This window comes from Dermacentor albipictus, chromosome 6, assembly GCF_038994185.2.
Source record: "Dermacentor albipictus isolate Rhodes 1998 colony chromosome 6, USDA_Dalb.pri_finalv2, whole genome shotgun sequence".
Lineage (NCBI taxonomy): Eukaryota > Metazoa > Arthropoda > Arachnida > Ixodida > Ixodidae > Dermacentor > Dermacentor albipictus.
Window position 1 is genome coordinate 91,437,873 of NC_091826.1, and position 23,923 is coordinate 91,461,795.

At 46.3% G+C, this 23,923-nt stretch overlaps 1 long non-coding RNA gene and 6 other non-coding genes across 7 annotated transcripts in view; 6 read left to right on the forward strand and 1 right to left on the reverse strand.

The window, feature by feature from the left end:
• The window catches only part of LOC139061290 (uncharacterized), a 37,725-nt gene extending 34,885 nt beyond the window's left edge, over nt 1–2,840 (reverse strand). Inside the window, exon 1 of the long non-coding RNA XR_011515332.1 lies at nt 2,688–2,840. This is a non-coding gene — a long non-coding RNA (uncharacterized lncRNA). The remainder of the gene's footprint in view (nt 1–2,687) is intronic.
• Nucleotides 2,841–4,105: 1,265 nt separating this feature from the next.
• On the forward strand, nt 4,106–4,187 carry TRNAS-AGA (transfer RNA serine (anticodon AGA)). The gene has a single exon. It is a non-coding gene; the product is annotated as a tRNA-Ser (tRNA).
• A 1,253-nt stretch (nt 4,188–5,440) lies between these two features.
• Nucleotides 5,441–5,522, forward strand: TRNAS-UGA (transfer RNA serine (anticodon UGA)). Its single transcript has one exon. It is a non-coding gene; the product is annotated as a tRNA-Ser (tRNA).
• Nucleotides 5,523–6,796: 1,274 nt separating this feature from the next.
• Nucleotides 6,797–6,878, forward strand: TRNAS-CGA (transfer RNA serine (anticodon CGA)). Its single transcript has one exon. It is a non-coding gene; the product is annotated as a tRNA-Ser (tRNA).
• Nucleotides 6,879–11,965: 5,087 nt separating this feature from the next.
• Nucleotides 11,966–12,047, forward strand: TRNAS-AGA (transfer RNA serine (anticodon AGA)). Its single transcript has one exon. It is a non-coding gene; the product is annotated as a tRNA-Ser (tRNA).
• Nucleotides 12,048–13,566: 1,519 nt separating this feature from the next.
• On the forward strand, nt 13,567–13,648 carry TRNAS-UGA (transfer RNA serine (anticodon UGA)). The gene has a single exon. It is a non-coding gene; the product is annotated as a tRNA-Ser (tRNA).
• Nucleotides 13,649–23,503: 9,855 nt separating this feature from the next.
• Nucleotides 23,504–23,585, forward strand: TRNAS-AGA (transfer RNA serine (anticodon AGA)). Its single transcript has one exon. It is a non-coding gene; the product is annotated as a tRNA-Ser (tRNA).
• Nucleotides 23,586–23,923: the final 338 nt, after the last annotated feature.

The following is a 23,923-nucleotide window of genomic DNA, read 5'->3' on the forward strand; positions in this document are numbered from 1 at the left end:
GTCTTCTGCTAGTTATGTCCCGCTTCATACTGTGGTCACTGTTATTGACAAGTTTCCATCACTTCGACTGATGAGTTGCGAACTCCTTGCCCAGCATTTTAACATACTTCTTTGCACTGCCTTGCCACCTCTAGGCTGACTTCAGCAAAATAGGCTTCATTAATGCAACGATTATTCTTTGGGGTCGTGCACTTTTCGGTATGTTCAGTGTCTAACCTTTTTCACACCTACTTGGGCCACAACGTATGTGCCGGAATGGGCAACTTGGGAACAGACAACTTGGGCAAACAGATAGTGCAACTGCACACACGCCGCTGGTGCGAACATTGTTGGCCAATCTTCGAGAATGTGCATGTGCGGAGAAAGAAGTCAACAGAATGGGACCCGAGCATGCATTGAGCGATGAGCATTGAGCTAAAACAGAAGTGAAGAGGATGCTGGTGACAGAACATTGAAAAAGTCGGCTACACAGAAGTGAAGAATTTCGCAGTGTCGCTACCTTGCTTCGATGCTATCATCTTATTAACGTTTACATTCATCGCTGAGATGGGTTCTAATTATTTTATCTACATTTTATGCATATGCCACTATAGCCTGTCCTTCGTCATCAGGTGAACAAACCATATCTTTTTCCACTTAGCTGTAATGCCCACAGCTTCAACAATACCTAAGGTATTATAGTCCAAGAGGAAGCCCACACAACTGACGATTCCAGTCAAACCCAGTCCAGTGTAATCTAGAAAGACTATTGTCACATATAGCAGCTGACTGTAAAGCACTTACAAAAATTGTCATGACTTCTATCCTGATTTCAACACAGCAGCGTCAGAAGCAGAAGAAAGGCCCAATTTATTGCCTCTTAGCTTGATGGAGGGAGGATGGGCCAGAAGGTTTAGTAGTAGTACTTGCATGAAGTAAGTAGGCAAATGGCGCATACATCATCTACTAGGTGCAAAAATTTGTACACAGCATAACCATGACATCACATAGTCTCTTACAATCGTATGAGATTTGATATCAGGTGTATTCATACAAGCTAATTGATTCGGTGGTTTATATGGCCTGTCAGATTTCTCTTATAGGGGAAACAGGACCTCTGGACAACAGCAGGAGGCGTCGGGACAATTCCGCAGCTCAACTCGTTTCACACAAAAAAACTTTCGAGGTGTAATTTGGATACACCACCGTGTTTTCCTGCAGGAAATGAGGTCCCTGAACCAATTTGTTGCACTTGTTACTGCTTGCCAGTGAGAGTGAAGTACAAAAACATTAGCGCACTGCACGATGAAAAATTAGCAAGAAAGGGACAGGGAAGAATCACAATGTGAGCACCCGCCTTTGTTACAAAGTCGTGTTTGCTTTCCGGCTCCGTCCCATTAACGCTCCTTTTTATGTTATGACAGCTTTTAGCAGTGTGATCACCGAGCTGACTATGCTCCTGTAGTGAACTGCACTTTAAAGGCCCGGGCAAGCAATATTAATGGGAGCTCCTTTACAGAATTTTACTTTCCCGATGTAGCTTTAACACAGAGAATGCGGAATCGAGACACGAACCATACCTAAATTACCAATACTAGTACAGCAAAAAGCCATGAACGCGTTTGAACAGATATATATATATATATATATATATATATATATATATATATATATATATATATATATATATATATATATATATATATGTTAAAGGACAGCTATGTGCCTAGTATGAACAGCTCCCAATGCCATTAGCAATGCAAATTGTTAAGCACATTCACAACAGCGGTGAACCGTGCTTTTTGCTTGCTTTAACCGTACTGCTTCATTTTTTTCTCGTAAGGTCCCTCAAACAGGTCAACTGGGCTTTTTCCTTTTAACTTTTTTTATATATTTCCTATGATGTCCGTATACTTACGCTGAAATGGAGTAGCTGCCACCAGTGACCACCACTCTAGGATGATGACGTCTCATTTTATGACTCTACTTCACGCTGTGCCCAAAATCATGATAAACGAACAAGCCCAACTTTGCACACTTCTGGAACTCATTTTAATTCTAATAAACGTAAAACAAGTCATTCAATGGCAGCATTCATTGATAAAACCACCAAAGCGAGGTCGTATATTCTCGGTTGCTGCTGCATTTCTCAAGTGCAACAATTTCTCAAGGAGCAATAAAATTCACTCGGCGCACGCGACGCAATAAATCCGCTGAAAAACAAAGCCACAGATGGCAGCTGAATGTACGCAAAATCGAAATACGACCGGTGCGCGTACTGCTTGCCGCTAACTATTTTCAATGACTCACTCGTGTGCTAGGTGATAAGAAAACATCACAAGACTGTCGTATAAACATTAGTGCGACCACGCTGCACGACCCAAATACAACAACCAACCGAGCGACAAAGCATGAGAGGCCTTTGAAACTCCCGCCACTCCAACGAGTAAGCTGGAGCAGTGGCAACGGAATCGCAAACTGTCCGCATCGCGATTCCCTGCTGGCCTCGACGTTAACGGCCACGGCAATACTGTAGGTTCGGCAAGTCGCTCAGCGCAGCTTACAATCGTTCAAATATGCTCAAAAGAGTACGCGCTGCGTACCATTTCGACTACTCCGCAAGATCCGCGCGACCGTTGTTAAACGGTTTCGTCTGCCCACTCGCGCGCACTCCACCACAGCGAAGCAAGAAACAGAGCGACGCTTACCTTTGCGTATATCCGTGGTGTACGTTCACAGCAGTAATCCACGCTAATAAGGGTGCGGAGCACAACCGAGCTGTCAAAACACGCACCAACACACACATAAAGCACAGCATCTCCGCCGTCACCCATCTCCGCATCCGAAAATCCAAACGCACTCGAAACACCAACGGCTATCGCGCACACTGTTGCTGGACGAGCGTGTGCCTCTCGGCTAACTGCGTAGCAGAAGACGGCTAAGCAGTGTGATCGCGTGTTTTGCCCATTGCTCGTAGTACGCTTTGCCTTAGAACGGGACGATTCGGACTTCGTCATAACATTGTGACCTGGTCGAGTATAGTTCTGCTTCTAGTTTACCTAATTTGTTGATTCAAGCGCTCACTGGTTCGATCGGTATCTTAGAACAAGAAAAGGGAAGTTAACGTGCCGAAGCAACACTTCGGCTACCAGTTCGTAGTTGTTGCTATTGTCATTGATGCAGTCGGAGTTCGAAGGGAAAGGCAACCGAGAGCGGCCTGAAGTATAAAAATATCGCTGATTAATTATCATACGAATTAGCGGGTCGGGTTTGCTACTGCATGCAGAGTTGCGCAACCTTTGCGCTCTCTCAGCACGCCGGAGACGGCACCTTTTTGAGCATATTTCACACGAAACGATTTATGTAGGGTTTTGTAAATACAAGACGCTGTACACGTGAGGTCCTAGCGCATTGTGTGAGAAATTTCGCAAACCCGCTCGGGCGGCGCGAATGGACACCCCACAAGACCTTGTCACAAATTTCGTGGGCCGGCTAAACCTCGCTGGCATTGTCCACCGTCTCTAAGCCAAATACCAAAATCTCCATAACCAAGATCGTGGACATCACGTTGCTCGCCGCTCCTGGCATGATTGATGAGAGGGCATGAGAATAGATATGTTGACACGAAAGATAATATCTTTTTTATCAATCGCAGCATGTCCTCTTTCTTTACTTTTTTTTTGTTGTTAGAACGGAAGATTTTCCCGCTTTTTCAGAAGAATGAATATATTGAGCAGGTAGGTTCTTAAGAATCTCGAAAAGCGACCAATCACGCTTTCTCACCGTGAAAACACCCACATGGCTCAGTTACTGAGTAAGAAAGGCCAGTTTTACTTTTTAAGCAATGCATAGTATATATTTAAATGCACAAATTGCTACACATTTCTTAAAAGAAGTGCCGCACTTCCTTCCACGTGCGGGCACAGCCACCTTGACCTTAGCACAGTTTCATCGCTGTGACAAAGAGAGACGAAGAAAGTGATTTTGATGCAAACGATGAGAATCCAGTGCGCTATCGGAATATCATGACATGCGAATTTGGCATGCGAACGAGTGTGCTTAGATGTTTGCAAAAGCTCTTGAGATAATGCTTGGGCTGACACCGTCCTGTTAGCCGCCATCACTTGCAGTCGTGGCCGAGTGGTTAAGGCGATGGACTAGAAATCCATTGGGGTCTCCCCGCACAGGTTAGAATCCTGTCGACTGCGTAGGTCATTCTTCTTTTTAAATTTCCGTAACTTTTTGCGGGACACCAAGGACTGTTTATTGAGGCAATAAATCTAATCGTATGTGTCCCCAGTGCGTTCGACGACTGCACTGCATCGACAGAAATGTAAATGCGTTGCGCCTCATGAGAATTCAGATGAAAAAAGGAAGGGAGGAAAAGAATAACTGAAAGCGTGCACGTTAAAACGTGCAAGTGCAGCACGCTTAAGTTGTCTTTTCTCGTACTAAGAATTTTCTTTGCTGACGTAGCCTGTATATTTTTGCATGTCGTGATCCTATGAAACAAATTAATCGTGGTCATGAAAGAAAGGGAAGTAGTGATTTCAAATAAAACAGAAAGTTGGAACAAAGCGTATAAGTATGTCATGCTTTCTAATAATAAATTTAATCCTAGATGAGCGATTTAGTCATATATAGCTTTAGTGTGTCAGACTCGACAAAACCGTGACTATAAACGTCGCCATTGAGGTTCGTTGTAGACTTTCTTGTACCTAATAAAGAGTTTTTCCCTATGCCCATCAATTCCACATGAACATGTGGGGTTCCCGTGTAACAATCGGGCATTTCCTACATGATCTGCATAAGTTGATTAAATATGATTTGTTATGGGGCTTACGACACTCTTTTTTTTTTCCTTGTCGAGATTTGTGCGAAATATATGACAGGAAAATTGCGGGCTTTTAAGCATGCGACAATCCCAATTTAGGAGCACTCACCTCGTACGTGCATGTGAGCTGGTACCACTTATACTTAATAATTTGCTGCGGAATCAGTGAATTATCACGACAAACAATGCTTCTTTCATTGATAGTTTATTGTATGAGGTCACGAAGAATTTTTTTATGCAAACACAAATTGGACGTTCCCTAAAACCCGTAGGCATATGTTTTCAGAAGACAACTCAATGTTCGGATTTTTTGAACAACCTCCTCGAACTGATTTCACGAACAGTTACCCCAAACATGTTCAAGTAAAATATTTACTACAATTTAATCGGGTCATAACAATAATTATTTTGCTTGGGAATCGGGCGAAATTTGGGGCACAAATGTGCAGCGTCCAACGCTCGAGGGCGGAGTGTGCTTTCGTGGCCATTGACCGCATTCGCGTCACTGTCGCGAAGAAAATGGAAAATCTCATTGTGCTACAAACAACGAAATCTCTCGAGACATTACACCTCGTGCGTGAACTTCGCGCTTGCCGAAGCAAGCGAGCCAAGTTGCCACTCGTACCTGCAGTCGTGGCCGAGTGGTTAAGGCGATGGACTTGAAATCCATTGGGGTCTCCCCGCGCAGGTTCGAATCCTGCCGGCTGCGCGATGATACTTTTGTTGCTTTTCGGTTTTCTTTTCAGGCACGGGAGATTGTGCTTTGATGCAGTAACTTCACCATCGCCAGCTGAATGCGCGCGCGCGTTCCTTTTTGGTCTGTCGCACCGGAAGCGACGAATTCTCGGCGTGGGCTCCGCCCGGTGTCTTTCTGGCGCTGTCACGTAGCAGTTGCTAGAGGTAATGTATGTGCTACTGTATGCGCTACCTTTGGTAGCACATACAGTAGATGTGCCCACCGTGTGCTCTGAGGCGACGATCACGCGAGGACCATTGCGTTTGGCCTCAATGGCGCTGCGCAGTGCTGCCTGCTACAGGTCCTCTCCTTGTATACTTAACCTGCTCACGCCGGAAGGGGTCCGCGGCGACAAGCGAAAAAAACCCTATCGCAAATACGCGAGGCAAGCGAACATACCATGACACGTAACGATGTTCGTGGTCTCTGAGACTGTGTAGACATCAAGGCCGAAACATTCTGCCGAACTGAAAGCGTAACACGAACTGACACACGGTTCCACGACGTCCTCGACTTCTTCTCTCTGTCCTCATCTTCACTTATCGCACCACTTTCTTCCGCCCCCCTCGACCCACAACACCTCCCCTCCCTCCGATCACAAAGCACCTGGGTAGAGGAACGAGCTTCAGGACATATATCTCTCTGATCGCCTAGAATCCCAGGCCTACACCTCTCGACCAATCTTATCAGTGAAGTTTCTCGTTGCCTATAAACACCCAACCTATAACTTCATCATTTCCAGCTTATTTACAACAAATTATATTTCTTGTTGGGGCTTCATACCAACTTGTATTTCATGTACGTTGGCAAAGATACATCACTCTTTTCGTCCGGTAAGGAAAAAGAGAGAGCGCCATTATTCCCAGTTAGTGAGAAAGTCGATCTTCCGTGGGTCTGGAAATATATATATATATATATATATATATATATATATATATATATATATATATATATATATATATATATATATATATATATATATACATAAAGCAATGATCAGGTCTGGGCGAGGAAAACGCAAGCGTGATGCCTCCCAGGCTAACCTGCATGGCCTTCTGTTTACCCCTGCTGATAACTGACAGGCGCAGCAGCGCTATATTATTAGACACATGGCCGTGCGATTTGCATGATAAAGGACTCGGTTTACGTTTCCGGCAAGACTGATTTGTTCCTGAAGTAAATCACATTAAAGAGAAAAAAACCAAAGTAAATTTACTGTTGCCATTGCACGACACTTACGGCGTCGCGCAGTCGTGGCCGAGTGGTTAAGGCGATGGACTCGAAATCCATTGGGGTTTCCCCGCACAGGTTCGAATCCTGTCGGCCGCGATTACATTTTGCGTCTCTTTTTTTTTTCCCTCGAACGACATCTTTAGGTACGTTTCAAGCGGTTGCGCAATAAAGCGACATTTCACGACCAATGTCAATCATTGTTTACACGTCCCCACTTCCACAAGTACCAGCACGCCCGTAGTTATTTACAGCAAATCAATCAAAATGTACAGTAACTCTCGAGATGAGAAGGCAGGAAAGTGAGGATAACTAGATTCTTCAATGGGACCATGGTTGACAAAACGTATTCTCCATGAGGTCTCCCGTTAATTCCCTGGAATAGTCCGCAGTCGCATTAGCCTCAGCATACTGCCGCTCAAAAATTCAAACGCTTGAGGGAAAACCGACTGCACAAGAATAACAACGGGAAATAAGCGCGGGATACAATCGAACCTCGATATAACGAACACTGATATAACAAACTATCGAGTATAACGAAATAATTCCGAGATGTAGCACCGTGCTTGCGAAACTTCGATGATTGTTCTACTGCTACAGCGAAACTGAGAGTGTGAGATCCTATATATAGATCAAAATGCGGATTCTGGCAACAAACACTTATTCAAGCAGTAAAAACAACTTGTAATGGCATATTCTGGGTGCGCGTGGGCGTCTCGGCGATTGGCTTATCTTGGCTGATCCGCTGCAGTCAGAAAAGGTATAAGTGCCGTTGCCCTGCTATCACGCAGATCGCACAGACATGTGTTTGAAATATAGCATGGTGCCTGTCACGTATCGCCACGAATCATGCCGCCGAATGGGTCATAAAAATGACAAGAAACCCTTGCTGGCCCGTCGGAGGCATCACGCTTGCGTTTCTCTCCCGTATACTGACCCGATCGTGATTTATTTTTTCCCATGATGCCAGTGGGCACGCTTACAACGAATACCTGATATAGTATATAATGAAGGTAGTTAATGTAGTGTCGCAGATGACTTCATTATAACAAGGTTCGAATGTACTGTCGTTACGTTAAATGTTAAGAGTGTCGATGCGCGTGCTCCCTGAACGTGGTGTACGGTATAGCGGCACGGGATCACAAAAAAGATGGCACCCGACACGGTAAAGGTAATGATGCGGTCAATGTCACGACGCCCGAGTTGACTTGCTTCTTGCCTGGCGACAGCCACGTGTGTGTGCGTCGGGAACCAGCCGCTGTAGGAAGCCTATTTCTGTGTTATACCTGCAGAACGCTTGCCACAGACGTGAGGCCCTATAACGTAAAACTATTCCAATATGTTTTTTTGTTCCATTCTCTTGACGTCAAACTTGCGTAACCACCGACGCAAACATCGGGCGGTCACCCGCAGGGTTGTATGAACAGACCAATCAAATGCTCTCCTCGTTCATAAGAAGTTACTTTTGTTTGCTTGAAAAAGGAACATATAACATTGACTACACTGAGTGGCTTGTCGTACCTAATCGGCTGACAAGAGGCGAGGAGCAGGCTCAAGTGAAGAGGGATTCGATGGGGCCGAGCCACTGCACTGAATATCGATAACCGGATGAAGAGGGTGGTGCCGGCGTCTGCGATTGGTCCGCTTTCTCTTACTTAGCTTGCGGTCGCTCGTCGAAAATCGCTGGGACATGCAACGGAAGCTTAAGAATGACGCTAAAATGGATCCTCAGGAAAGAATAGTTGGCAGAACGAGGTCCTAAACGTGCCGAAAGTGCTCGCAAATATTACACAGCCACGCAAAAAGATCTATTATACGCAAAAAATTGGAGGACGCTTAAGCTTCGCCTTCAAGAGTGGAACGCGATAGCGTTCCCGTCGACCCGCCAATGGGTGTAAGACAATGGGCTACAGGGCAGCCATCACTTACGAGGCGCCCCGCATCAGACGCGGTGAGCGTCGAGCCATATGGTCGAGCAACGCGGCGTTCGGCGCAGCAACGAAACGTGCGCCTGAGCAAGCGGAGCGAACCAAAGAACTCGGTATCCCGGAGGGGGAAATGATGCACGCCAGCCAAACGCCGTGATCGGCACGGGCAGAGAGATAGAGAGATAGTGATCTAAAGAAAGGAAGGACGCTTGATTCTACAGAGGGAGCGAGCCGCGACAGCTCCAATGCGCGCGTGGCGCGCCATCTGTCGGGGCAGCGCCGTACATGGAGAGGAGGGGGTCTTCTGTGTTTGCCGCAAGATGGCTCTCCGTGTGCGGAAAGCGCAGAAGAAATGCAGCGAAACGCGCTTCGCTACTCGTGTAATTGCGACTTCTGTAAGTTACATGTTCATAATTACCGATATACACCACAGTATAACTTTCCACGGCTCGTTTCGAAGGCAACACCGCATTCACTAGAGGCGCGTTTGTACCTTTTGGAAGCATCGAAATCGTGGCTGAGTGGTAGCGTCTCCGTCTCACACTCCGGAGACCCTGGTTCGATTCCCACCCAGCCCATCTTGGAAGTTGCTTTTTATTTATGGAGTGCATGCCGTGATTTATCGCTCACGGTCAACGCCGCAAAACGCCGACACCCGACGCCGACACCGACGCCGACGACACCGGCTTTTCTGCGACACGAGCTCCTTAACGCTATCGCGTTAATAAATCCATGCTCTCCGGCAGGTGTGAGTAGGCAGTGCCTGAGCGATCGGCGGCAGCCATCTTTTATTCCTTTCGGAACGGGGCAGCCTGCGACGATTCAGAAGAAAATTCAGTTTTGTCCAGCATATTAATGCATCTTTCATGCGTACACGTCAGTTTGACGCGGTGAGTTTTTGCGGTTTTGTGACGTCGCATGACAGGCAGGTGAAATAGGTGCAGCCCGAAAATTTTAGACCAGTAGCCGAGGGCTAATGGCGAAAAGGCGTCGAATCAGAAATAAGTAGTTTTTTTTGTTCGGTCAAATCATGCATAATGAAGCATATGATATGACGTGTGTACATGTCATATCAGATAGCGAGCTATCGCGGTTTCTGTGACGTCGCGTGACAGACAGGTGAAGCGGGTGTGGTCCAAAAAAGTTCTTGACCAATCGCGGAGGGCTGATCGCAGAATTGGAATAGAAAAGTTTGGAATATTTTTATGTTATAGCGCCCCAGTTCAGAGCGTGGCGAGTCAAACGAGCTTTAACTTCTCTCTGAAGGCGTCTGCACAGCCTGAGGTCAGGGTGCCGGCGATGATGCCAGTACATCAGTGAACACGAAACACAGGAGTGTGGCGTTGGACTGACACGGGCTGAACGAAAGATACAAATACTACGTGGGTTGTTCGACTACCGCTGTTCATTGCAATCATGATCAGCTATATAAGCTCGGCCAGTCAAATATTTTTCCTCAACGAATTAAATGCTGCGCCGATGACAAAACTGGCGGTTAGGCGACGAACTTCGAGAAACTGTACTTTGTAAAGCGCTAATAACGCTGACGGGTGTCTGTGTTCGATCATCCGGCCACTTCTACTTTGGTGCTGCTGCTGCAGCTGTTTCCTTGCACACAGCTTCGCGGATTGGTTCACTGCGTGCATACACATGGAAGGAGTGTGGCAGAGAGGAAAGTCGACGCGAGAAGCTCGTTTGGACCTTTCCATCGCGTGGCACGTGCACAATGTCCTCTGGAGCTAACTTCCCGAACGGACGAGATTTCGTCAAACTCATGATTTAGCCCTTTGGTGCTCCCTGGGCGTCGCCAATTAGACTCTTGACAGCTGTAATTATTTATGACACCCCTGGAAAGCTTTGCAGAAACTGCAGCGCCGATATTTCTACTAATGTGCAAGTCAAGAGGATACCTATAGATAGAAATGTATAGTGGAGAGTGGAAACGCAGAGGCAGAAAATGCGCAGAACCGACGCAGTCGCGAAGCGAGGCAATAACTGCCATGCCCATCTCGTAGTTTCCATACCGGAGGAGAGGGCGGGAGAGGGAAAAGGTGGCGTGAGAAGGCAAGGAAACTGGTTGCGGGCAAACTGAAGGTACGGTACGGTACGCTTCTGGCATTTCTGAAAAAAAATAAAGACCATGCAAATTTGTCAAGCGGATAACTGACGCAGGGCGTGCAGACACGCATAGCTGGATTAAAACACTTTAGGGTCTAGGTGACAGCACGGAAGCGGTCGCACGTCAACTCAATACTTCTGCGCCCGCCGCGGTAGCTTCACGGCTACGGCATTGCTCGAGGTCGCGGGCTCAGTCCCGACCGTGGCAGCCGCGTTTCGGCGAGAGCGAAATACAGAAACGCTAGTGCACTTAGATTTAGGTGCACGTTAAAGAACACCATGCAGCGTGTCAGAATTAATCCGGGGTCCGCCTGTACGGCGTGCCTCACAATCCGTTCGTGGTTTTGGCGCGTACTGCCGCATAATTCAATTGAAAAGTAAGATTCACGTTTCTCCCACGAAGCGACGTGCCATGCGAGGCAATGATAGTGCTCAACCATCTCAGAGATTATGAACAACGGCGCACAACAACGCCTCAGGCAAACACGTCTCCCCGTGTGCTCTGTGACACGCAGCATGTGGTGCAGACACGCAGCATGTGGTGCAGGCATAGCAACGTTTAACATCAACGCACGACTCTCGCGTTGGAGTAAACGCTGAAGAAATTACACATTCATCGTCGACATCCAAGCGAACAGAATAGATAGCTTCGCCGACATCGATTCCCACAGTGCGTGGCATCGACATATTTTTTCAAAAGAATTATTAAAGTGAGCAGGGAGGTTTTTAAAAATCCCGGAAAGCGGCCAGTTGAAGCTTCTTCACCGTGGAAACACCCACATGGTTCAGTTAGTGAGAAATAGAAGCCAATTTTGCTTTTCAAGCAATGGAGAGTATATATTTAAATACACAAGTTGCCACACATTTATTAAAGCAAGTGCCGCCTATCGACAGAGCCCGCATCTTTCCCTGCCCTAGCCGAGCCCGCATCTTTCAGATGCGGGCTCGGCTACCTTGACCTTAGCACAGTTCCGTCGATGTGACAAAGAGAGACGAAGAGCGCCATTTTAATGCAAACAATGAGAGTCCTGGCCGCTATCGGAGCATCCTACTTGACATGCGAAAGAGTGCGCTTACACGTTTGGGAAAGCTCTCGAGATAACGCTTGCGTCCACGCCTTCGTCTTCGCAGTCATCACTTGCAGTCGTGGCCGAGTGGTTAAGGCGATGGACTAGAAATCCATTGGGGTCTCCCCGCACAGGTTCGAATCCTGTCGACTGCGTATGGTTTCTTTTTTTTTTAATTTCCGTAACTTTTTGTGGGTCGCTAAGGAATCTTATTGACACAATAAATCTAACCGTATGTGTCCCAAGTGCGTTCCACGACTGCATCGTATGGACAGAAATGTAAATTACCATCTATAACTTTGTTGGACTCCAATTTGAGTGCTGGGTTACTTACGAGCAGTGAACATTCGATTTTGATTCCTTCAGTTTCGCGCGATCGTCCTCCTAACCATCAAGAACTATTTTAACTCGCGACTTGCTCTGGTAGCGGTATGTTTAAGAATGCATGTAGCCGGTTCTGACGACTTAAAGCTGTCGCACTGAATAAAACTGGAGGCTGCAGAAACGGTTCTTCCATGCTAATATATAATTTCACTCCGTCAACGTAGTGCGTGACAACTCATATGAAAAAAAAAAAAAGACGGGAAAGATATATAAAAAAAAAACTTGATAGCCTGCTACTCAATGCTTTCTTTTCTCGCACCAGGTATTCTTTATTGTTGTGTGTATATTAGTCCAGATCATGACCATATCAAAGAAGTACGTCATGGTCATAAAAAAAAGTAAAGTAGCGATTTAAAATAAACCGAAAGGTTGGAACAGAGCGTATAACTACACAATACTTTCTAATAATAAATTTAATGCTTCGAGATGGGCGATTCAATCGTATATAGCTTGCTTGAGAATCGAAAAAACCGCGCCAATAAACATCGCTATTGAGGTTCGTTGTGCATTTACTTGTATACTTATTAAAGTGTCCATCAGCCCCGTATGCCTCAATCACATGTGAACCTGTGGGGGCCCCCATATAAAAACCCATATGCTCCCATGCAGATGGTAAAGGACATGTCCTATATCATCTCGGTATGTCCATAAATTATTATTGGATATGGGGCTTATGTCTCATTTTTTTTTTCCTTATCGGGATATGTGCGACATATTTGACAGGCAGATTGCGGGCTTTTGAGCATGCGACATCTCAATTTAACGGTACTAGCCCCGTACGTGCTTGTAAGCTAGTACCATTTATATTTAATTATGCGCTGCCGAATTAGCGAATTATCAGGATACATATTGCTTCTTCTCTTTATAGTTTATTGTATAAAAGAGTCACGAAGTAATTTTTGTGCAAACACAAATGGACGTGCCCTAAAACCCGCAGGCATAGTTTTTCTGACGACTACTTAAGGTTCGGATTTTTTGAACAACGCGCAGGAACTGACGTCACGAATATTTACCCCAAACATGTGCAAGTAAAACATCTATCATAAATTGATAGGACCATAAGAATAATCACTTTTCTTTGAATTTAGCCAAAATTTGGGGCACAGACGCGCAACGTGCATAGCTTAACAGAGCAGTGTTATTCCGTGGCCACTGACCGCATTCGCGTCACCGTCGCGAAGAAAATGGAAAATGTCATTGTGCTGCAAACAATGAAATCTCGAGACGTTACAACTGCTGCGTGAACTGCGCGCTTGCCGAAACAAGTCAGCCAAGTTATCCCTCGTGCCTGCAGTCGTGGCCGAGTGGTTAAGGCGATGGACTTGAAATCCATTGGGGTCTCCCCGCACAGGTTCGAATCCTGTCGGCTGCGAATATTCTTTTTCGTATTTTTCGGTATTCATGGTGTCAGGTGCCCGAGATTGGGCCTCGATGCAGTAATTTCCCAACCTCAACTAAATTACGCCAACATGCTCGTGCGCGTTCCTTTTTGGTCCGTCGTACCTCAAGCGACAAATTGTCGGCGAGGACTCCGCCCGGTGTCTTCGTGGCATGCTCAAGAGCACTGCGACCTTGGAGGAAGGAAACAAATCTCATACAGGTCATACAGAACATACGTAACTAACTCCTTTGCGATCGCAAGACCGTCATCACAGCACCAAAATACAATCGACAAAACTGAACATGTCGGCGCAGTATTATTTCGTCTCACCACATATAACGGTTAAGAATTCGCGTAACACGGTTCTAACCATCGTGCGATTTCTTTTTTTTTTTCTTTCGCTCTCGATCCAAGACACGACCTCTGAAACTCGGCGCAATGACAGGTAACCTTGGTTCCCGGTAGTATTTAATCGGTGCGCCCTTGTTCGGTTATTCTGCCGTATAGTACAGTGTACTTCAGCCGTAGCTCTCCCTGCAAAGGGGGAAGACTAAAATCTAAAGATAAGGTGCGCTTTGACGTGACGATCACGCGAGGTCCGTTACGTCTGGCCTGAAGTGTGCTGCGCAATGCTCCCTGCTGTGTCTCTTTCCTTACGAAGGATAGATCCAAGCCGGAAGCGGCCCGCGATGCAGCAAGCAAAAACACATGTACACCGCCCGCATGCATTAAACGGTGCATTAAAGTAGTTATCAATTATTGGCTACGTCTTTGCGTCTCTTAATGACATTACGCACATGTGTGGCTCGGATTTATCACATCGTTTATTTGGAATGCCACACATCGCGCTTCTCATAGTAGCCATCATGGAGGGGTGCAACGAGTGGTTCGTTGCGTTAATCCAGCTGGTTCATCAAAGTATTTCTGAGTTATGTTAAGTATATGTGCTTCGTAATGCGTTGATCACAGTGCTTGTGAGTCGGTTATGCACTGTATTTACCAAGTGACACACCGTGACCGCAGATTTCATTTAATTAAAGACAGGGACATATTTGTCAACCTATTTCGAAGCCTCTCGCCGCGCGCGCTCTGCTCCGAGAGAGCAAGGCGTCACTATCGGCGTAGATAATGGCGCTTCACATCTTTGCAGCGAGATAATTACATCACGAAATTGTCTTAACCCCGTCCCCCTTCTGTGTCCCTTCCCTGCAATAATACGGAGATAAATGCATATGTTTAAATGCGTAAGCATCTATATGCCTACGTACCCAACGAGAAATTTTCCGTCACGTAAGACCTATGCAATGGCTCAGAACCCCCTGAACAATGGCCCATACCCCCGCAGGAGCGTTTCTGTGGTCGGACCACGAGTGTTTCGCCTAGGCATTCATCACTTCGCAGTAAACGCGCACATATCGCACATATGCGTGACGAGCGAACCTGCCATTAGGCGTGACGATGTGCGTGGTCTCGGAGACTGTGCAGACATCGAGGTCCAAACATTCTGCGGAACTGAAAAAATAACGCGAATTGACACACGGTTCCACGATGTCCTCGACTCCTTTCCTCTGTCCTCATCGTCACTTATCATACCACTTTCTTCGTCCCCCCCTCGACCCACAACGCCTCCCTCTGTGATCGGAGGGAGCTCCGATCACAGAGCACCCGTATAAACGAACGTGTTTCAGGCCAAATATCTCTCTGACCGCCTTGCATCACAGGTCTATATCTCAGTCTCTAGGTCTTATCAGTGAAGTTTCTCGTTACCTATAAACATAATATCTTTAACTTATTCATTCCGAGCTTACTTAAAAGACGTGATATTTATTGTTGAGGCTCTATTTAAGTTTGCTTTGAACATGTCTTCGCAAAGGTGCATGATTCCCTTCATCCGCGAAGAAAAAAAAAAATCGCTACGATTCCGAGTGGATAAGGAAGTCGTTCTTTCTGGAGTCTGCCACCTTTATAAGATTATTTTAATTTTATCGTTAAGGAATGAGTGCACTATACTGCATGCTTGCTAAAGCCACAAAGAAAGAAAAAAAGAAAGAAGGAAAGAAAGAAAGAAAGAAAGAAAAAAAGAAAGAAAGAAAGAAAGAAAGAAAGAAAGAAAGAAAGAAAGAAAGAAAGAAAGAAAGAAAGAAAGAAAGACAGAGAGACAGACAGACAGACAGACAGACAGACAGACAGACAGACAGACAGACAGACAGACAGACAGACAGACAGACAGAAAGAAAGAAAAGACAGAAAGAAAGAAAGACAGACAGACAGACAGACAGACAGACAGACAGACAGACAGACAGACAGACAGACAGACAGACAGAAAGAAAGAAAGAAAGAAAGAGAGAAAGAAAGAGAGAAAGACGCCCTCAATGCCACGTGCCGCATTCCGACTTTCTTTAAAATCCCGGCATTACAGCAAGCGGTAATATGCGAACGTTATCAGCCGCTATTCTTGATCGGGCTTATCGAATGTCACTCATTGTGGTACAAGTGCCAATGCTGAGTTCATTCACGTCGCAGATAGCAAAAGAATAAACATGCACGCTGATATTGGGAGAAAAAGTCATCATGAGGTCTGTGCGAGAAAAGCGCAAGCGTGATTGGTGACCAAGGGTGACCTTTAATTTTGATGACCCGACGGTGGCTGAATGCGTGCCGATAAGTGATAGGTGCACAAACGTTACATTATCAATCACGTGCCCGTGCAATCTGCGGGATAAAGGAATCTGTGTTTCCCGCAAGAGCCATTTGTGCCTGAAATAAATGCCCTGAAAGAAAAAAAAAGAAGAAGCAAGGAACGTTTAGTCTTGCTACTGCACGGCCCAGGAACCGCTGCGCAGAGACAAAGGTAGAAACGCAGGAACAAAGTGATCGCATGGTATCACCTTTTAGAAATCGGTACAATGTTGCCATAAGTCATGCAGTAGGCTTGTCAGCAGGTTGTGCTCTATTTCTTCGAAATTCTATTGAGATTGTTGAGGAATCTTTGAGTGTCAGTCAAAGTGGTCGTTATATTGTTTGTCTGGTTGTCTTGTCTGGTCGTTATATTGTTTATATTGTAAGCTGGTCATATTACTGGGTGATTTCAACTGTGTTTGTGAACCAGAAGATAGAGTGAACAAACGACCTATTCGAGATAAAAGTGCAATATTTTTAACCGCAATAGTGGGTGAACACAACTTAGATGACGTGGGGTCTTCGTTTTCATGTAACTTCCCCCATTTCACTCATTTTCAAGGAAATAGCCACGCTAGACTAGATAGAGCTTATATATCGACAGCTCTTGTACCTTTGTGCAGTAATTACACAGTCAATCATGTTTCTTTCAGCGACCACAGCTTAGTGTCTTTCTCGCTTGGAGCAGAAAAAAGAAAAGGTACATTTAATTGGCAGCTCTGGAAACTTAATGATAATCTATTGGATGACAAACCTTTCGTAGATTACGCAATGGAAAACCTTAATGACTTACTTGAAGATCACCAGAACATAATTGGCAGATGGGAGCGTTTCAAAGAAAAAATAAAGATTAAGGCGATAGAACGGGCTTCTGCACTTAAGCACAGTAAAATAAAACACGAAAAAGAACTGCAAGCCCAGTTAGACTTCTTGATCAGTCAAGAAAGTGTTACCCCCGGCCTGCGCAGTAAAGAAATTCGAGACGTCAAGCGACAACTTGAGCTTATCGATGTCGAAAATTATAGAGGAGCAGTGATACGGGCTCGTGCAGAGCATTTGTGGATGGGCGAAACGCCCACCAAACGCGCCCTTAGTGACGAAAAAAGATACGCGACCAAAAAAGAAATCAAAGAAATAAGGTACCGAGGTGTGGTCACAGATAAGAAAAGTGATATAGAAGACGCTTTCGTAGAGCACTTTCGGAAATTGTTTGATGAAAGGAAAGAAGTAAACAAGGGATTTGTAAACGCTTTTCTTCCACTTATGCCGCAACTAGATGAAAATGCAAAATCAGTCCTAGAAGCCTCAATTACATTAAAGGAAATTGAAAAATCAATCGATGATTTGAACCCCGGAAAGTCGCCCGGTCCCGATGGACTGGGTTCAGCGTTTTATAAAAAATTTAAAACTCCTATAGCTAAAGCATTGCATGCGGTAATACAAGAGGCATATGACGTAGAAGAGCTTCCCCTTTCCTTCCGTAAATCACATATCATTCTCATTCCTAAAACGGACGACCGACTTAAGCAATTATTGGTAGGTTCTTACCGGCCAATTACCCTCTCTAACGTAGATTACAAGATATTCATGAAGGTCTTGGCAAGAAGATTACAAGGTTTGTAATAAAGATATAGCCGGACCACACCAGACGTGCGGAATTAAAGGTAGACGACGAACATTCATATAGCAAGAAATATTTTGGAGTGTTGTGATGTTTTTTCCAACCACGTGGCAATGCTCCAAATAGATCTGGAAAAAGCTTTTGACCTTGTTACGCACGAAATATTGTTTGCCATTATGGAATATGTAAATGTAGGGAAAATAATACTGGAAGGTGTAAAAATGTCGTACACTGGATGCTCTGCCTCAATTATAATTAACAAACAAGTCAGCAAAAGCATCCATGTCGTCTCTTCGGTGAAACAAGGGTGTCCTCTGTCGTCACTACTTTTTAGCATTTATTTAGAGCCATTTTGTTTAAAGATTATTCAAAATGAGGAAATAAGAGGCTTTCGTATTATGGCTTGTGAAGTCAAAATATTATCTTACGCCGACGACATAGCTGTTTTCTGTACCGATAGAGAAAGTGTAACAAATGCGATAAAAGATGCCACAGCTTTCTGTCAATACACAGGGAGCAGAATAAACTGGAATAAATATCAGGGTTTCTGGCATGGTGATTGGGAAAGTGTGCCAGTCACGTACGCCAACATTCAGTGGACGACTACTCCAAGTAAATACCTAGGCGTACCACTACAACACTACAAGGATACACAAGAATACTGGAAAGAACAGACAGACAAGGCTCGAGAGAAAACACAAAAATGGGGAGGACGAGACCTATCAATTTTTTCCCGTGCCACAGTGTGTAACATTTTTATTATTGCTCGAGTCTGGTATGTTTTGCAAGCGTTACACATGTCGCGCACGAGTATTCAACGACTGCACAGAGTGTTGGCTGTTTTTGTATGGAACTCATCATGGGAAAGGGTGAGCCGCACAAATTTGTTCCTTCCAGTGCGATCGGGAGGACTGGGTTTGATTCATTTGTTCGTGAGACAAATTGTCTCTAGGTTCGTATATTATCGCAATCAAAGAAATCCTTTTTTAAGAAGTGTTATGCAAGTGAGATTGGCGAACGCATTGCCAGATGTCATTGTGTCATCATGCTCCCATATGCAACGCAATGTCCGCGGATACATGCATGAAATCGTTGCGGCTGTCCAGTTTCTAAAAGTAAGATTTTCAATGGAATATCTCAGCGAGGTCAAGAGAAAACGCCTCTACAAAGACCTAATTGATGTGATGATGCTTTTTCCCTTGTATTGAAGGATGTACAATCCTGGGCCAGGCAGCAATGTGTTAAAAAGGGTTAAAAGTATGACTATCCGATCGTCAGTCAAAACTTTCTTTTTCATGCTCCATAGTGGCACACTTTCTACAATACCGTGGCTAAAGGAAAAAGGGTTCTTGGTACCATGGTCGGTTGAATGTGTAATATGCAAAAGGCGTGAAACAATCGAGCACATGTTTCTCGATTGTTGGGATGCCGTATTCTTATGGGACATCTTGCAAACACCCTGAAAAAGGAACTGCCGCTTACACCCTACGGCATTCGATTTCTTCCCGTCGAAAGCGAAGGTGTGCCGTACGATATGCTAATGATTCTAGTAATGCACAGTGTTTGGAAAACCAGAATGTCAGTGCGTAATGCGGACGTCAACGCGAGGTCAGCCCGGGACAACTTCAACTAAAGCATCGCATATTTACGAGATGTGTACAAACAGAAGGAAGAAAAGCCAGATTGGTGTGTTTATCTGGACGAACTCCTGACCGTAAAGCGTTTTTTACCCACTTATGCTAGCCAGACACAAGCTAGATTTTTAATGTGATGTTATGATGGTGTTTTTCACTGTATTGTGCAAAGTTGGCAATAAAGAAAAAAAAAAAGCAGCCGTGGCCGATTGGTTAAGGCGATGGGCTCGAAATCCATTAGGGTTTCCCCGCACAGGTTCGAATCCTGTCGGCTGCGATTCCATTTTGCATCTTTCTTTTTTTTTCGCCAACAGCCTCAAGCGACATCATCTAACGGTGCGTTTCATGCGGTTGTGCAATAAAGCGATATTTCACGCCCATGTCGATCACTATATACATTGCCGCAAATAGAAGCACAGCCGCAGTTATTTACAATAAATCGATCACAATGTAAAGTAACTTTTCAGATGAGAAAGCAGGGAAGTGAGTTTAAATAGATTCTTCAATAGCACCGGGGTTGACGAAGCAAACTCTCCCTAATCAGAGCGAACAGACTGCACAAGAATAGCACCGAGAAATGAGCGAGGGCAGCAGTCGAACATCGAGATAACGAACACGGATATAACAAATCATCGCGTATAACGATATAGTTATGAGACGTAGTACCGTGTTTCCTAAACTTCAATGACTACTGCTACAGCGCAGCCGGAGAATGCGCGATCCTACAGGATGAAAGTTCATTCTGGCAGCAAACATTTATTCAACCAGTTCATCTCGTAATAAGGGGATGAGGAGGGTGGAGGCGGGGGGGGGGGGGGAGGTATTGCGCTATAAATACGCGGACAATGGAAGTAGAAGTGGACAGGACGCGTTGTTCGTGTGTTCATCATCATCATCATCATCATCAGCCTGGCTACGCCCACTGCAGGGCAAAAGCCTCTCCCATACTTTTGCAACTACCGCGGTCATGTGCTAATCGTGACCATGCTCGTGTGTTTATAGTACCCCCTGCTTATTACAAGATGAGCTTCCACCGACTAGCGCAACTTGCCACTCTATTTATTCAACCAGCAAAAACAACTTCGAATGGCACATTCTGGGTGGACGTGGGTGTTTTGGCCGGTGACTTATCGTGGCTGACCCACTGCATTGGGAAAATCCATAAGTGCCATTCCCTGCGACCGCACGGACAGTTGTATGAAATACAGCACGGTGCCTGTCACGTATCGGCATGAATACCGCTGCTGCCGGGTTATCAAAATGTCAACAAATACCACGCTGGCCCTACGGAGGCATCACGCTTGCGTTTCATTCCCGTATATTGACCCGACCGCGATTTCTTCCCATGATAACAGCGTGCACGCTTATAACGAATACCTGATATAGTATATGACGAAGTTAGGTAATGTTGTGTCGCAGGTGGCTTAATTATAACAAGGTTCGAATCTACTGACGTTACGTTAATTGTTAATAGTGTCGATGCCCGTGCGCCCTGAACGTGGTGGTCGTGGTGGTCTCAGGGTGCTCGGACTGGTCCTCAATGCAAAGGGCAGCAACGCGTAAACGATCGCGCGCCTAAGCGCGAAGACGGAGAACATGCTCAGACTCGTTTCGTGAGTGACGAGCAGGAAAGGGGGCATCAGCGAAGCCAACCTCATAAGGATCTACCACGCCTTCCTCATGAGCCATATCAACTACGTGGCTTCTGCGCTAAGCTGGTCGCGGTCGGAGGAGAACAAGGTCGACGCGCTCATGAGGAAGAGCATTAAACGAGTCCTCGGCATCCCCGTGACGACCAGCACGGAGAAGTTGACGCAACTCGGGGTCCACAACACCCTGAGCGAAGTGGTCGAAGCACAGAAAACGGCACATATCGTTCGCCTCTCTACCACCAAGGCCGGCCGTCGAATACTCGAGATGGCGGGTCTGGCAGCCATGGCCGAGGAGTCGTGCGCAGTCCCGCTCTGCGAGGGTGAAAGGGACGCCTTTCGAGTCTCCCCCTTCCCGAGGAACGTTCATCCACAGCACAACGAGGCCCGGCGCACAGCCAGAGCCCGAGCACTCATCAAGACTGCCCTGCAGAACCCAGAGCTCGCGTCCTTTGTCGACGCGGCGCGGTATCCCGGATCAAACTCCTACGTGGCCGCGGTGGTTGACCCCCAGGGCAAGATCCTGAATGCGGCGTCAATACAACGCTCGACGGCGTCCGTCGCAGAGCAAGTCGCAGTGGCGCGGGCGCTGTGCGAACCCTGGCGCACGCATATCTTCACGGACTCCAGGTCGGCGGCGATGGCCTTTCTCGCCGGCTCGGTCTCGGCCGAGGCTGCAGCAGTGCTGAGGACCCGCAAGACAGGCACGGCCCGTTACGTCATCACTTGGTTCCCGGCTCACATGGGCCGGAACGTCTCCCCTGGCTCGATCAACCCGAATGAGCTGGCCCACGACCAGGCGCGAGGTCTCATCAACCGTGCCGGTCCGAGGGGCCCGGCTTCGCAGGGGATCGACCGAACCACGGATCCGCTGCTAACTTTCCACGAGATAACTGCTCACTACCAGCTGGGACGCAGACAGTTTCCGGCTCCTCACCCGAAGCTAGGCAGACCCCAGGGGTCGGTGCTGAGAATGCTGCAGACGGGCTCCTTTCCGTCTCGCTCAAGGCTGAGCCATACACTCCGGGTGTGGATCCCCGCTGCCCAGACTGCGGCGAGGAACGATCCACTTTGAACCACATGCTGTGGCAATGTTCTGTGTTGCGCCACTCGCCTTTCAACAGGCAAGAAGATTGGGATGAAGCCGTCAAGAGCGACAAGCTTCAAGTCCAACTTCGGGCTGTCCAAAGGGCCTGCGCCAGGGCTGAAGATCACGGTCTTCCGCCCCCGGCGCGGGTGCGGCCCGCGACTACGACAACGTAGTCCCTTCGGATCAATTAAAGTTTCTTGTCTGTCTGTCTGTCTGTGCCCGCCGCGGTACCTTCACGGCTATGGCATTGCTAGAGGCCGCGGGTTCAGTCCCGACCGTGGCAGCCACGTTTCGGCGGGAGCGAAATACGGAAACGCTAGTGCACTTAGATTTAGGTGCTCGTTAAAGAACACCAGCGTGTCGAAATTGATCCGTAGTGCGCCTCTACGGCGTGCTTCATAATCCGATCGTGGTTTTGGCGCGTACAGCCCCATAATTCAATTGAAAAGTAAGTTTCACACTTCTGCCACGATGTGACGTTCCATGTGAGGCAATGGCAATGCTCACCCATCTCAGAGATTATGAACAACGGCGCACAACAACGCCTCAAGCAAACACGTCTCCCAGTGTGTTCTGTGTGCTACGCAGACACGCAGCATGTGGTGCACGCAGTAACGTTTAACATCAACGCACGAATCTCGCGTTGGTGGAAACGCTGAAGAAATTACACGTTCGTCGTCAACGTTAACCCAAACATCATAGAAAACTTCGCCGACATCGATTCCCACAGTGCGTGGGATCCGCATATTTTTTTCAGAAGACTGAATAAATTGAGCAGGGAGATTTTTAAAAATTCCGGAAAGCGACTAGTTGAAGCTACCTCACCGTGGAAACAATCACATGGCTCCGTTACTGAGAAATAAAAGTCAAGTTTGCTTTTCAAGCAATATATAGTAAATATTTCAACGCACACAAATTGCTAGACATTTCTTAAAGCAAGTGCCGCCTATAGCGGCAGACTTCCTTCCAGATGCGGGCTCAGCTACCTTTACCTTAGCACATTTTCGTCGCTATGACAAAGAGAAACGAAGTGCGCCATTTGAATGCAAACAATGAGAAGTCAGCCGGCTATCCGAGCAACCTACTTTACATGCGAACGATCGTGCTTACAAGTTTGCGAAAGCCCTCGAGATAATGCTTGCGTCGACGCCTTCCTCACGCCCGCCAGCGCTTCCAGTCGTGGCCGAGTGGTTAAGGCGATGGACTAGAAATCCATTGGGGTCTCCCCGCACAGGTTCGAATCCTGTCGACTGCGTAGCGTTTTTTATTTTAATTTCCGTAACTTTTTGTGGGCCACAAGGAATCTAATTGAGACAATAAATCCCATCTTATGTGTCCGAACTGCGTTCGACGACTGCATTGTATGGACAGAAATGTAAATTACAATGTACAAGTTTGTTGGACTCCAAGTTTACGTCTCTTGAACTCAGCAATGAAAAACGATATCACAATTATGTTAATTGCATCTAATAGTGCATCCAAAGGGGACAAAATTCAATTGTAGCGGTGTATTATTTACGAGCAGTGAACATTCGGTTGCGATTCCTTCAGTTTCACGCGATCGTCGTCCTAACAAACAAGAACTATTTTAGC